At 36.5% G+C, this 13165-nt stretch overlaps 1 pseudogene; it reads left to right on the top strand.

Annotated features, from left to right (window-relative positions):
• Positions 1–13165, top strand: part of LOC149146630 (glucan endo-1,3-alpha-glucosidase agn1-like) — a 180722-nt pseudogene that overhangs the window by 133851 nt on the left and 33706 nt on the right.

The following is a 13165-nucleotide window of genomic DNA, read 5'->3' as shown; positions in this document are numbered from 1 at the left end:
AAGCCTAGGTGGGGTAGCCTAGTTATATTTGGCTAGTTTTATTTAAAGGTATTATAAAACATCAATAATCCCACTCTTACTATGGTTAATTTGTTGTTGATATCAACTTAACAAAACAAAAAAAAAAACCAACCTTATATTATTATTTTTCAGTGTCAAAATGATACATGTTTTAGCACAGGATATAGATAAATTATTAAATATCCATGTATTAGGGAAAATTATAATTAATGTGTGTATTAACCATATTAAAATTTAATTACTTTCTAATAAAAATAATTCATTTAACTTTTAATATAAAAATTAAGATATGATATTTAAAAATATTATTCATAATAAAAAATAGAAATATTTAACAACCCAAGGTTAAAAGTTCATGTAATAAAGAAAAAATAAGACTGAGGTCATGAGACACATATTCCAAACTGAATGTTGGGCAAAACATCATAATGGGTGTTTCTTTCAGTTTATTATGACTAAGTAAATTGGCAAAGGCATTGGAAAAGGAAAGAGACATTAATTGACATTTATTTATGAAAATAAATGAAAATAGGAGAAAAGAGAGATGAAAGGTTAGTTCACAACCTTTTGTTAGTTCAATTTTGGAGCTCTCTCTCTCTCTCTTCTCTCATACTCTTGCACACATATAGCATTCTTAGAGCACTTTAGCATTGGAGAAAGGAAATCAAAGGAAGGAAGATGACAAGTAAGGAAAGCAAGGGACAAGTAAGAAAAATTTGAATCAAACATTTTTAGCAAGAAGACTTGCAGATAACAAGTTGCATATGTGATTTCCTAGTTGGTTAGTGAATGCATGGTACATTCATGTATGTATTTGGTTCTCTTGTTGTCATCGGCATGGGTTTTTCCAAGTGTGACAATGGTTTTAACCTTGCCTTTTCATTTTTGGATAGTCATGGTGTGATGGCGCTCTTTTATTTGGTTGAGTTTTGGATTGTTGGATGGTTTTGAAACTGGGTGACGTGGTCTTAGGAAAATTCTCATAGGGCCTAGGAATCCCTTGATCGGTTTTGGAGGGATTGTAGTAAATCTTGAGGGTGGAGACATGCAAATTCCTTAAGGTATTTGTGAAGAAATTATGAGGCCTACAAGCTTGTTTTGGGCCTAGTAATCCCTTGACCTGTTTTGGCAAGATAAGGGTAAAGCATGAGGGTGGAGGTGATTTAATCTCTGGGAAGCCCTAGTTATTTATGCATTGGTTTGATTGTGTGATCTCTTGACCAGTTTTAGCGAGATTGCAAGAGCATGAGGGTGGAGGTGGTTTAATCTCCAAAAAGCCTTGGTTGTTTTTGAGTCCAACATTCATGCTTGGAATATGGTAGAGGGGTGATTGAATGAAAGAAAGATTTAGTTAAGCTCAATCTATGGCTGGGTGGTATGTGGAAGTCCCTAACTTGGTTGGCTGTTGCATATGTTAATAAGAGCTCTTTTTCTATGGTATTTCACGAGTTCTTGTGCTTGTTATTATGTGGCTTTCATGGTCGTTCTATGATGGTTATTATTCTGGTAATGTGTTGGTTATTAGAATGGTTCCATAACAGGTTCTAGCTATGGCTCTTGATATGTTTTGATTAGTTGATGAATGGTTATTGAATGCATGAGATAACAAATGTTATTGTTGCTATTATGATAGGGTATTAGACCTTCTTGATGATTCTTAGATAAGTTTCAAACCCCTATGTTTAGATATGCATTCATAACCTGTAGATTACATGTTCATGATATGTTTGATGAAATAACTATCATGGTTAGGCCTGGATAGGTCAAGTCTTTCATCAAGTCTTGTAAGATGGTTTTTTTTTTTTTATGTTAATTATCATTCTAGAAGATCTCATTGAGTTTTGGGCAGTGGTTTGTTGGCTGACCTAGAATTTAGGCTCAGAATCTAGGACCGAATCCTCTGAACTTAAGATTTAAGGTCACAACCCTACCTGGTAGACTTATGCATGTGGTTGGAGGCCCAAAACCACATGGAGACCTTGTCATGCATGCATTTTGAAGCCCAAGTCACTAAAAGAACTTTCAGCTCAGGGTTTAGGCACTAGGAGAGGTTGTCTAGCTCCTGGGTGTCCTGTAGATCCTGAGGAAGGTCAGTAAAGTTACAGTTTGACAATTCCACTTCCTTAACCATACTTAGGAGGTTGAGTCATGTCATAATAGAACTCTTATCATGTTTACCCCAATAGACCAGTTAAAGTGTGTAAATGTGGGAGGGGTGGTTACAATTTGGTATCAAAGCGGGTTTCATTATCTTTGGATGATATCTAATACTAGATTGGTATCAAAGCATGGTTCAATATTTGAACTAAATGGGCAGAATGTGTTTGTCATACATGCATGTCAACATCTATGTGGTTTTTATGCATGCATTGTCATGGTTATGGTTGTCGTGCATGAGGTCATTGTCTGCAGTTTGTTTGATCAGACATGATGTCAATATATTGATGTGATTATGTATATGCACGTATTGTGCTAAACAAGATAACCTCCCCGAACTTCACTAAGCTATTTTTTGATTATGTTTACATTTGTTTTATCTAACATGGTATGCTTGCAGGAAGAATAAGATCAAAGATGAATAGCAAAATAATGGATTATAGTTCACGAGACTCTCCTTATCGATCAATGAGAAGCTAAGAGATAAGTACTCTCCTGACGTAGCATACACCTTGAGAAGTCTAAAGGAAGAAATCATAAGTAGATAATGACATGATCATTCAGTCATATGAAATACTTTCTAGGGCATAGGAGAAACAAGCAAATGTCAATTCAATTATCCTTCAGAGTGTGTCATACTTGTAGCAACAGGGACAACCACAAATCAGTTATGGACAAGAGGACATGACTAATGGGGAATATGGTAGCAGGTCTCATGGTGGGCACAGGTCGGATAAGGATGACGCTATCATAGATGGAAAGTTATTTGATACACCTGATAGGAGAGGCAGTGGTTATGGGTTCTATTCTAGTTCTAGTTCAGACAAGTATCATGGTCATCATCATGATCATCCTTATAGGAGGAGTGGGAGGGGATATTTTCTAGATGAGTTCAAGAAATCCAAGCCACTTATATTCGACGGAGAGATGAAGAAACCAAAATATACATAGTCATGGTTGCTTGGGATGAAGAAGTTATTTAAGCTACATGATTGCATAGAGAAAATGAAGGGAAAAATAGCTATTTTCAGCTTCAAAGGGAAAGTAGACATCTGGTGGGAAGATGTGAAGCGTGCAAGAGACATCATGACAGAGGAGTTGAGTTGGCATGAATTCAAGAGATTCTTTAGCAAGAAATACTTGTTAGAGAGGTACTATGATGGAAAGGCAAAGGAGTTTTATGAGCTAAAGAGGGGATCCATGATAGATGAAGAGTACATGACTATGTCCGAAAGTTGTTGAGATATGTGCCTTATCTTAAGGATGAGAAAAAAAAAATCAGATATTTATCAATGAATTTCCATTAGAATTTAAGGATCATATTGAGTATGATGAGCCTCAGTCATTGGAAGAAGTCATTGCAAAGTTGAAGCACTGTTATGAGTAATCGAAGCGTAAGACTGAGTCCAAGAATGGCTGGAAAGGGGATGATAAGACAAAAGGAAAGTGGTCATCTAAGTGCGGAAGACCTTAGGATGAAGGTGAAAAGGAAAATGTTGCTCCTTACAAGAAGTTTAATGCAGTTGAGAAGGGACATGGGTCGGATCCTATAGAGTAGTAGAACAAATGTAGTGGACAGTTGAAGTGTTGGATATGTTGCAAGGATCATCACAAGAAGGATTGTCCATTGTATCAGGGTGGTCAGCCTCAGATCTACAGTGCTAAGGAGGCAGAGATAGTTGGGGATGTTGGATAAAGAATTCCTTAGATCTATCCAACATTTGATAACAAGAAGGAGTATCAACAAGAATATTTAATTGAGATGGAAGGTAAGCTCTGTGATCAAGTTATTTCTATTTTTATTGACCTTGGATCTAACTATAGTTATGTTAACCTTGACCTGGTGGATAAGTGTGTTTTGAGAAAAGAAGTGCATGTAGAGACTTGGTTGGTGCAATTGGCTATAGGTACTAAGAAAAAAGTTCATCATTGGGTAAGATATTTTGCATTTGAGTTGAATGATATGCCTACATCAACACATTTGAGTGTGCTTCTATTGGGATCATAACATATGCTTCTAGGTATGGATTGGTTGTGCTTTCACATGAATAAGGTGTACTGTTATCAGAAGATATCAAGTGTTTGGATGATGATGGAGAGAAGATAATTTTACAGGGTAAGAATAACCCTATATCAGTGAGGATGTTTATAGTTATGCAAGCAATGCATAGTTCCATGAAGGGTTGTGTATTGTTGGCAATGCATATTTCCAGTTATAAAGGTAATGAAGTTGAAGATGAAGAAGTCTTGAAGAGGTATCTAGTTTTACAAAAGTTTCAAGATGTATTCCAAGCAGAGATTTTAGGGTTGCCGCCTCACAGGGAAGTGGACTTTTCTATTGAGTTTGTACCAGGAGTAGCACCAGCATTAAAGGCACCTTACATGATGAGCACTCCAAATCTAGTGAAACTGAAGTTCCAGTTGAAGGAAATTCTTGACAAGGGATACATTAGGCTAAGTGTATCACCTTGGGGTGCACCAGTGTTGTTTGTGAAGAAGGATGTTGTTGTTAGGTTGTGTATTGATTACAGGCAACTGAATAAGGTGACGATCAAGAACAACTATTTGTTGCCGAGGATTGATGATTTTTCTGACCAGTTGAAGGGAGCAACAATATTCTGGAAGATTGATTTGAGATCAAGATATCATCAAGTACACATCAAAGAAAAGGACATGTACAAGACTTCTTTCCAGACCAGATATGGGCTTTATGAGTTTGTTGTGGTTCTTTTTTATTTGACTAATTCTCCAACTAGTTTTACATGTTTAACGAATAGTGTGTTGCGTCTTTATCTAGACATGATGTTTGTGATTTTATTTATTGATGATATATTGATATATTTTAAGAATGAGGAAGAGAATGTTAAACACTTAGCAACAATATTGGAATTTCCAAGAGAGCATAAATTGTATGCCAAGCTTAGTAAGTGCATCTTCTTTCAGACAAAGGTATGTTACTTGGGACATTTTGTTTCCAAAGAAAGCATAGCAGTGGGTTCAGAAAAGATCAGAGCTATCATGGAATAAGCAAATGCTATAAATGTGGATGAGGTTAGATCATTAATGGGGTTAGCAAGTTACTATGGTAGGTTCATTGGAAACTTCTCATAGATCTCCTATCCTATTACATGTTGGGCGCAACCCAACTTGGCCTAGATTTTGGTGAAGACTTTGCATTTTGGGGAGAGAAGTGTGAAGTAAAGGATGCAGTGGAGCTCGAAGTGGACTGCACAAAGCGCTAAAGTGGACCACGTAGTAGATATACCGCACGCTATATGGTCTTTGAGGCGAGTCAAAGCCCCTCCCTTTTGTTAAAAGAATGTAATGTTGTAAATGATGAATGGTTTTTTGACCATAGTAGCTTGTATTAGGGGAGTCCATATTATATGGACAATGGTATTGCGATGATATATCGCTCGATGTAATAGTATATATAGGGATGAATAATAAATGAGGAGGTAATCCTGAAGAATCACATCATGTATTGAATGGTTGCATCTCCGTGAGTGTGGTTTGGGCAAGAAGGCAAGGCTCTGCAGTTGAGTGCACAGAGGCCTAGGTCCACAGTTAAGTGCGAGGACTGCCTGCAATTGACTGCACATGCCAAGAATTGTTTGTTGTACAAATTCTATATTATAAGCAACAATTCTTGTGGACATAGTCCCACATTGGGATGAACCATGGTAAAATCTATGTCTTCATGTGTTTATTTGCTTATTATCTATTGTAGCATAGCAATTTATTACAATTGCATATTGTTTCAATATAGTGATGTCTTATGGATGTATATGATATGTTTTAAGTGATGAATGTAATGTGGCAAAGTAATGTATGAATACAAAGTAACTTATGAATTTTAAGTATGAGAAAACATTAAAAAACCACATCTCCACATTAGCAGGAGTCGAACCTGCGACCATCAACGAATAAACATATCCGTACACCAACATTCCATTGCAATAGAACTTAACATATTGAGTTTGCAAGTTCTATTTATTATAACATGCACACCATTTCGGGGGAGGGGCCAGCCCATAGGGGTTGGCCGTTGGATATGCTACCACTGATGCTACCACTAGAGGAGAGGAGCGAGGGCGGCCCATTGGCCTTAGCCCTGGGCACGTGGCTTCCATATGGCCCAATTTTTTTGGAATTAAGGCGTTGGAGGATATTTAAAGCATCCGACAATTTCACCCAAAAATGGCGAAATTATCGCTCTATTAGTGCATTTTGGGGAAAATTTGTAGGATGGTGCCGAATTTTGGGGAATTTGCGATGTGATTAGCAGACAACTTGGAAAGGCCATAACTTCTTCAATTTTTAATCAAATCAGGAGCAAAAAGAGGCTACATAGGTATTTTTGGAAATTTTGGAGTCCTTGGAACATGTTTCAGAGCTTTCTAAGCATTGTAAACTAATTTATTCACATTTTTTAGTATAATAGAGAGGGCCAAGCCATTGGAAGTTGAACCAATGAGACATAGCCCAGGAGGGGTGAACTCTTTAATCATGTGCTATTGTGATATTGTTGATGGTGATGTTTATATCTGTTATATGTTGTTGTCATTCATTTGTTTATGTTAATTTGCACATAACATTTACATGAAAACACTCAAAACTAATGTTTTAAAACTTGCAAATAATCTCATGAATCCTTAAGCACATTTAACATATTCTAAAAAGGAATTTAGCACAACAAAACTAACTTTCCCAATCAGATCAAGTTTGGTATTAGAGCTCTTTGTTTTCTTTGTGCAAGAAGGATTCAACTATTTGCAAGTGAATATCATGCTTTCAAGGTTGAAGCTCAAGAGAGGAGAAGGGAAGCTAGTTGAAAGCCTTGGAGTTGGGTCAAGGAGACGGAGTGAAAGATTGCCACAATCTCCATCACCAGTTCTTCCTCAAGTTGCATTTGAGACTTCAGTGAGCATGTCTCATGAAAGAGAGCCTACAAACATGATAGAGGATGAGAAGGCCTTTAGGAAGGCTTTCTTTGATATGACATATATGGTGAAAGTCCTCTATGAAAAGAGGAATACCAGACTGTAAGGTGAAAGCTCCAAAGCTCCCAAAGGAGAAGGTTCTTTAGGAGGAAGAGGTGATGGAAATGGAGGTAAACCTCCAACCTCTCCACCAACTTCTTCATCTTCATCTTCATAGGCATATTCAACCTCTTCCACTAATACAACCTTTACTCATATTCATCAACATACCTCAAAAGGAACTAGTAAATCACCTTTGTTAAAACTTGATGTTAAATTTGAACAGCTCATGTATAATGGTAAAGTGAATGTAGAGAAGCTTGACAATTGGGTTCACTATTTGGAGGTATATTACAGGATTAAAAACCTTCAAGAGGATGACATAAAGATTCAATTAGCTTCCTTGAGGCTGGAGGGTGCAACACTAGTATGGTGGGAATCAAAGACACAAAAAGGGATAAAAAACATGGTAAGATCTCAATTTTTTGGTCTGATTTCATTGCTGCAATTAAAAGATAATTCTACCCTCTAACATATATGTAGAAAGGCATCATGAATTGCGAGACCTTTAGACAACTTAAAGGTCAAAATGTGCAATATTACACCCAAGAATTTAGAAAAAGGTCTCTAATGTTAGATGTAGATTTGCAATCACAAGACATGTTGTTGAAGTACATAGGGAGATTACATAGTTACCTTAGGCATACTATCCTTATGTTTAATCCCAATAATCTAGATAAGATGTGTGTGCAAGCCACTCATCTTGAGGCAAGAGGAAAAGATACTCCAAAAGAGGGTAGTAAAAATCCATTTAAGGGTAAAGAAAAAGAAAAGGGTTTTAAAGGAAAGAATAATGCATCCGTTAAAAAGGAATCCTACAAGAATCACGGGATGTCTACAGGGAATCAACGATCCTACAAGAATTGCGAGATGTCTGTAGGAAATCACGGAACCACTTCAGAAGATAGTTGTTCTGCATAAGATTCGGTCAACACCCTTAGAATTGTAGATAATTCGATTAGGTAATATTTAACTTCAAAAATACTCCAGAATAAAGTGAAATGATGCTTTTTAAAATGTTTGCATAGCTTAAAAATCACATCACCCTTTTGATCAAAACACATATAATATGGATAAAAGAGAGTTATTAAGGGTCAAAAAGAGTTCTAAAGGGGGGAAGCAGGGCCTTAGAAACGTTATAAAAAATGAACAAAATTGGGGCTCAACATCAGCAAAACGAAAGTAGTGGTTTTCTCTAAAAGAAAAAACATAACCAACATAAGCTCTACTTTGAAGGCAACATGCTCGAAGAAGTTGCAGATTACAAATACCTCAGAATTGACTTCAACAAAAATCTAAGCTAGGATGGTTGTAGAAAGAAAAGAACTTTGGGGCTTCGAAATCATTTTATGCTTTTCAAAATAGGTGTAGGGAGGCAGAGTTATGGAACTGAAAAAACCACTCAAACTCTTTTTGGGCTTATAGTGATTCCGGTGATTCTCTATGGTTGTGAACTATGGGCCAGCAATATATCCGACATGTAGTGGAAAAAAAATGAGAAAATTAAGCTTTTGATTACAAATAAATTCGAGATTAAAAGTGCAATTCCTTATGTTATCTTGTTATGTGAAATAGGGGTTGCTCCTATTGAAACAATTACTATGGTGCAAGTCATAAGGTATTTAAAAAAAATTAAGCAAATGGAAGAGGGTAGATGGCCTAAGGTTGTTTTTAATGACATATTCTGCATCAGAAAAAATACTTTGATGCAACAAAATAACAAATGGTTTAGTAAATGAAGTATTTGCTTAAGCACGTGTCCCATAAACAACAAAGAGATAAAAGATTTTGTTATGGATAAGTTTCACAAGCGTCCTTGGGATAAGGAGCTACGAAGAAAGAAAAAATACTATATTGAAGTGTTCAATTCCACTCATAGTCATTAAACAAAAGCATGCATAGTGGCCAATATCTGTTGGAGAGCCAAAATTATTATTACACACTAATTTTCATCAACTCTATTGTGAAACAAGGTGCTGGAAAAGGCCAAAAGAAGTGTGGGAGGAAAGAGTATGCATTTTTTGTTCTTCCGAAAAAGTGGAAACATAAAAACATTTCATTTTAGAATGTGATGCCTTCAAAGACAATAGGGAAAGTTATGCAGATACATTGGCAGCTAGCTCTTGAGATATTCTATTTAGCGAAGGGTTTGTCGAGAAGTTGAGAGCATTTATTGTGAGGCTTCACAGAAAAAAGGTCAAATACATCAAGCAGATGAAGAAGCAATTTGTCCCATATACTATCTTTAGCTTCGTGGACATTAAAATGATTTTCATTCATTCTTTCTTTTTGATGGTATAAAATGGGCAGGTAGCCCAGTGTGTATGAGGATTCCCTTGTTTTATTGAGCCTAGATGCTCATTCTACAACCCAGTATGATGTGTGATGTTGTCCTTCCGTTATCAAAGTTGAAATTTTGCTCATGTGAGTCAAATAAAAAATAAAATAAAAAACTATACAAAACATTTAAATAATGTTGGCTCATAAAAAAATTTATTTACACCTGAAAAAATTAAATCCCTCTCGACTCATGATAAATCCATATTTAAAATAGATCTATAATGGTTAAACACACTCTAAAGACGTCACAACCACCTTGACAATTACAAGGTGGCAAATTCTGAAGACGTAATTTTTTTGCTGACTCAGCATGCCATCATGGTGTTGAACTCTCTCAATGCTTCGAGACATTCAACAGGTATACAGACATTTAGTATGAGTTTGCGTCGTTGAAGCGAGGAGTTGCGGTGGTAAAGACTTTGAGTGAGACATCCCAATCAACAACAACGACATCCCGCTGCAATTTGAATGTTTATTTACACAAATATTGAATATGCAATAGAATAAAGTTTATAGGGCATTGGATATTGCATTGGTTTACACCAAATCATTATATTAGGTTTTAGGTTTGATGTCGCTAATCAAATTAAAAAAGTCTGGTTTTACATAGAGTTGAAGCTTTATCACTAATAAATATAGTGGGCAAAATAATCTGGTTAATGCTCACAATCAAATGTCATAATATAATGATTTGGTATGCAATTCAATTTACGATGTTCAAAGAATAAGCGTTATGAACATATAATAATATAAAGTCATTTTAATACATTAAAATTTGTTTTCAAAGTAAATTGTTTTTGGAAATTAAATGTGTGAATATATAGGTAGGAAGGGCCCTTGCACACAAAGTCTTATAATTGGTTAATTCTACACATGTTTAAAGGGTTGATGTTTAATAAATATATATTTTGGATTTTAAGTTTTTTGCGAATATCATTTTTGTGTAAATTAGTTTATGGATTTATGTCGCATTTGATAGTTGTAGTAATTGACGTTTCGAACTAGCAACAGTGGTTCATCATCGGGATGAGAAAGATCTATGAAACACTGGTCTACCACTTAGTTTAATAAATAGATGTCTGAGATGAAGAGCCAACAATATCCTTAGAGAGTTGTAAAGTTAACTAATAATTTAATTACCAAATTAAAATTTACTCATTAAATTAAAATTTATTAAAATTAATTATAAATTTACTTATTAAATTAAAAAAAAATTAATTTAAAATTTAATTATTAAATAAAAATTCTTTAAAATTTTATTATAAATATAATTATTAAATTAAAATTCATTAAAAATAATTAAATTATTAAACTATAAATTTTTAAAATAATTTAATTATAAATTTAATTATTAGATTTAATTTTTTTAGAGGGGGATTTTAAAATTTAACATTATATAAATTTAATTATTGAATTGAAACTTTTTATTAAATTAAAGTTTGGAATATTGAATTAAAATTAATTTAATTTTTTTTTTTTTTTTTCCCGTAGAAAAAGTCGTAATTTCTATTAGATCATAAGAAATTACATTCTGTAGATGTCTAAGCATATGCATAATGAGGCTGGCCGCCTCCCAGATAGTAGCAAAAAAACACAGTTTGACTACAACCATGTACAAGTAGCACAAAAACCAGTTTTTGCCTCCACGCAGGGAGTTACGGTTCTCAGATGGATGTTGTATCATAAAAACAGAGAAAGCATGTAAAATATATGTGTGCTCCACGCAGGGAGACTTATGAGTATAAACCTAGAGATTAACTAAAAACCCGAGACCTGAAGTATCATGAAAAAGTGTCGATAATGAAACTATCAGTTGTTTACAGCAGCTGCATCTCCGTTGCTTTGTAAAAACCCTGTGGGTCAAAAAACAAAAAAGTGTGTGGATAGGATGGGACCGTCATCATAGCTATATCTCCCTTTGAGCGTGCAGGTCTACAAAAGGCCTGTGATAGTGTTGATGGAAAGTTCCATCCACTTCCTCCTGTATTAACCAGTCTTCTTCTTGCCTTTGCGCTGCCTGTTTTGATAGGAGGTCCGCCCTTGTGTTGTGCTCCCTGTAAATATGATGACAATCAAATTTTTCAAAAACTGCTATAAGCCTGTGTGTCTCATCCAGAATATGTCTCAAAGAAAAAACAGAGCAGATAGATTTTCTGTTGAGCCAGTTGCAGACAAGTTTTGAGTCTCCAAACAGTTGAAGTTTTGTGCAGCGTTTTTCAAGTGCAAAGTGGATAAGGTGTTTGGCTGTGGAAAGCTCGGCGTAATTATTTGTGCCCCTTCCCAGGTATATTTGTAATTTGAAGCAGTGATCTTCCCTTAGGAAGAGGAGGGCTCCTCCCCCACAGCCATCTGCTTGTGCTGAGCCATCAAAATAGGCCCAGGGGTAAGATTTGTCGATGTGTTCCAGGAGAATGGATCGAGGAGGGGGCTGTGGGGGGTCATCAGGGAGGAGTGCGAAATCAGCAAGGATGTGTGATCTGATGGATGGCCAGGATGGGATTTTTTGGTCAAAAATTGCTCGATTCCTCGCCGTCCAGATAGCCCAGCACATGAGGAGGGGGATGTTCCTATCTTTGCCCGAGTGATTCTCTAGCCAATTCAGCCAGGCTTCTATAATTGACTGTCCTTGCCATTGTTTGAGGGAGGGAGATTGAGAGGAAATGAGGGACCATTGTTCAATGATAACTGGGCAGGACAGAAAAAGATGTTCAATGTCTTCCTCATTACACCTACATAAGTGGCACCAGAAAGGCCCATGGAAGGATCGTTTTTTCAAGTTTGAGCCTGTGGGAATTTTGTTGAAAAGGATGGTCCACATAAGCATTCGCGTTCTGGGAGCTGCTTTGAGTTTCCATATAGCTTTCCACCACTGCTGAGCATTTTCTGGCTGAAATTTTCGCATGAGAATTAGGTAACCTTCCTTAGGAGTGTATGAACCATTTTTTGCGTGTGCCCAAACTATCTCATCTTCTTCTTCCGTTTTCCTGATGTGTGATTGAGTGAGGGCTTCTGTGTAATTCTCCCATTCATGCCGCCACTGTTCTGGAATGTGGAGATCTACTGCTGTCTTCCAGGCCTGCTGGAGAAAAGTGGAGTTTTCTAGGTCTGCTATATGGGCTATATGAGAGACACCTTGGTCCAAAAGATGAGCCGTTAGTTGTGTTGGAAGACGATGGGCATTGCCACACCCAATCCAGGGGTCTACTCCTATGCGAACTGCGTTCCCCTGATGTATTCTCCAAGTTAGACCTTCCCGAATGAGGGGGAGGGAATTGAGAACAGCTTTCCATATGTTTGAGTGTCTTCCGCTTCCCCTGTGTTCCCTGCGGATCCACTCGAAGATGCTTTCCGGGGCAATATATTTTTCCACTACTACTGTTGTCCAGAGGCTATGGGAGGTGATGAGTTGCCATCCTAGCTTTGATGTTAGAGCTTTTGCGAAAAAATCCAGTCTTTTTATGCCCCATCCTCCCCATTTCTTGGGCCTCGCTATGGTATCCCATTTTACCCAGGCAAAGAGGTTCCCCTGTTTGTTCCCCTTCCATAGGAATCTGCAACATATCTTTTGGAGTCTTGTTAGGATTCCTCTTGGTATCCAAGCCAAC

Source organism: Pinus tabuliformis, chromosome X, assembly GCF_031772625.1.
Source record: "Pinus tabuliformis cultivar Carrire ecotype Pingquan chromosome X, CPIR1, whole genome shotgun sequence".
Lineage (NCBI taxonomy): Eukaryota > Viridiplantae > Streptophyta > Pinopsida > Pinales > Pinaceae > Pinus > Pinus tabuliformis.
The sequence above is the reverse complement of the archived record's forward strand: the minus strand, read 5'-3'. Positions and strand labels throughout refer to the sequence as shown.